A 3,092-nucleotide genomic window follows, 5' to 3' on the forward strand; every position below is an offset into this window, starting at 1 on the left:
AACTTGTTAACAAAAAAAGTTCCCATTTCAAAATAAAAACAAAATCCCAGATCATATAGATGTTTACAGTGATTACATTTATCTAAGCAACATACATACATATTTAGTTGTAAGATGTTAACTAAATTTCTGTGACAAATATGCTTTTTTAAATAAAAAGAACATTATAAAATTAATGCAGAGTCCTAAGAATAACCTAGTAGTCACTCAGTTTTTCTTACATCTCCACTTTGGATGCTGTTATTTCTAGCACAAGTGAGCAGGCAGAGTCTTTCATAGGCTCAAACAATGGGATATTTGGTGGCTACCATATCAATTGGCTTTCAAACAACAGGACAACCATTTTAAGAGTGTTTTAAGTGAAGACCTTGCAAACCCCAGGGATGGAAAAATGCTAAGAATGCACAATTGTGAGCACTTACAACCGTCACAACTGTGGCTGAAGACTTTATCTCATTCTTCTTAAATGAAATCTCAAAGTAGTATAGTTTTAAAAAAAAAGGTTTTAACAAAAAAAATTGGTATATGCCCAATTTCTCTACTAATTTGTGTGAGTCAAACATTCAGTTAATGTTTCCACTTGAAAAATATGCAATAGAAAACCAGACACCATATTTCACTATCTCAGTTAATATTCACCATTACAGCAGCTGCAATTCAGGATACAGCATTACCAGTGCTGCCCAGAGTCAGTTCATACTGAAATTAAGTTCCTAACACCAAGTAAATGATTGCAACTACCGTTGGCTAGTGTACATATGAAATAAAATTTCTAGCAGCAAAAAATGCAGCTCCGATCATCTGCTCTGCTTCTTCTGTTCCTCAGCTCATGCTTAGAAACCTGTGGGGGTTTGGGCCTGCTAACCCTGCCCACTGGAAGAGGTGGTCTGCTGGGCTACTTTCAGCTTTAACATTGTCCAATAAAACGTTTAGTCATTTTGGTGGTTCAGGGTCCTCAAAAGAATGCGGAATAGCTGTCTGAGACACACCTCATCCAGGACTTCCTCAAAGTGTAGCCCGCGATTACAGTTGGCAAATTCTGCAGGAAATTTACCGCAATTACAGCACATGGCAAATTCTGCAGGAAACCCCTTACATAAAACTTCAACAGGAGTGGGCATCCTCTTTTCACTAATCTTTTCATATTTTGGTTTCTTTGTTGCAGACCTGAGTCCTTGCCATGGCAAGCTGGTTCTATTAAAATACATCAAAACAGCCTAAGGATTCCACGTCATTTCTGTAACTGCTCAATACCAAGATGTGCATTGATGCTGGCACATCAGGCAGTGCTAGCGACGTTTTTATCTTATCTGCACAGTATGTGTTGCCTTGTCCTGCTGTTGCTGTATTTTTTGACTAAACCAGAATCAATAAAGAATAACTCACTACAGTGATGCCCAATCCCTTTAGGGAGTTATCTGTTTTAATGTCTCTGTGTATAAAACTGTTTGTATGCACATACTCAATTTTATTGATAGTCTGGTCAGCTAACATATGTTCAGTTTTCATTGTCAACCTTCTTGAAGAGAAATTGAAGCGGTCTTCGAGGCTAGGTCCCAGGAAGTCTATGACTGGTACATTGCAGTCTTTTTCCTGATCATACCACGGTGTGGGGGGGATGCCAACCCTACCTTGAAGAATCTTACAGAGTTTGCTTTCCTACAGCAACTGGGGATGCCTGGTCTTTTGAGATTCTAGCTTCACTGCCATTTCCTGGCCATTGGTGATGTTGATGGCCAGATAAAGGTCCCAGAAGGAGCCAGACCGGATCTTCCTTACTAGTTTATGTTTCCCTCAAACAATAAATTTGGCCTTGGATCCGCTGCTGCTTGCCATCCTGAGAGATGAAGATGGAGGCTGAGGCCAAGCCCAGATGCCTCTGAGAGAAGGACGGAGGTCTCTGGGGCTCCTCCATGGTGGAAGGTGGCAGGAAACGGGACATGGAACACGGAGGTCTCCCTCATATTCGCGGCCCAGAATTAACTGAGGGGGAACCTGATCACCGCTGCTCAGTCAGATTTCTTGTTGCCAGACTCAGTTTGTAAAGGAGTTCTTGCAGTTACAAGGCTGGGTCACTTGTTTCTGGGCGGCGCCACTGCCTTGCTGTCTCAGCAATGTGCAGGCTGGAAAACGGGGTGCAGTGAGCTAGGGCAGGGATACCATTGCCACCATTGCCACCACTGCCAGTGGCCCCAGCCCGGAAGGACCCCTGTCCCTCTGCCGACGCCGCCATCTTGTTACTACAGCTCCAGCCCGATAGTTTCACTCTGAATTTTCTTAGAACATTACACTTTCTTAAAACCCTTTTCATATTTTCCTTATCTTCACCTCATTCTCTTAATAGAAGGTAATTCGTTGAAAAAAAGGCTGATGTTTTCATTGTGTCCCTGCCCATTCTCGAAGGTTTACCAGTTGATTTGTAGAAACTTGTTCAACAGGGGAAATATTAGGTTACACGCAATAGAATAGAAAAAGTGGCACTTAGTGCTTTTGAAGGTAAGCGTCCCTTCTTTCAGTAAGAGTTCTCTCACTTTGCAAGTCTGAGGGGAAGCATAGTCACTATGTATGCTAAAGTGGTTTGGTTGTGTCCCCACCCAAATCTCATCTTGAATTGTAGCTCCCATAATTCTCACATGTCTTGGGAGTGATCCTGTGGGAGGTAATTGAGTCATGGGGGCGGGTGTTTCCCGTACTGTTCTCGTGATAGTGAATAAGTCTCACAAGATATGATGGTTTTAAAAAGGGAGAGTTCCCCTGCACATGCTCTCTTACCTAGCACCATGTAAGACCCCGACTTTGCTCCTCATTCGCCTTCTGCCAGGATTGTGAGGCCTCCCCAGCCGTGTGGAACTGTGAGTCAATTAAATCTCTTTCCTTTTTAAATTACCTGGTTTCAGGTGTGTCTTTATTAGCAGCGTGAGAACAGACTAATACATGGTTAAACCCAAGAAACCATAGTGAACTCTCAAAGAAAATATATTTATCAGATTGTCTCAGTATATGTGGACAACATGTTAGTCAAGTATCCCCTGGACTTTTGTATGAACAAATTGAAAGTAGACTGAGCTCACTCCCACTTAGTGAGTAGGTGG

The 3,092-nt window shown here is 42.3% G+C and overlaps 1 pseudogene; it reads right to left on the reverse strand.

Annotated features, from left to right (window-relative positions):
• Positions 1 to 833: 833 nt before the first annotated feature.
• LOC105542744 lies at positions 834 to 1,836 on the reverse strand (annotated as a pseudogene).
• Positions 1,837 to 3,092: the final 1,256 nt, after the last annotated feature.

This window comes from Mandrillus leucophaeus, unplaced genomic scaffold, assembly GCF_000951045.1.
Source record: "Mandrillus leucophaeus isolate KB7577 unplaced genomic scaffold, Mleu.le_1.0 Scaffold267, whole genome shotgun sequence".
NCBI lineage: Eukaryota > Metazoa > Chordata > Mammalia > Primates > Cercopithecidae > Mandrillus > Mandrillus leucophaeus.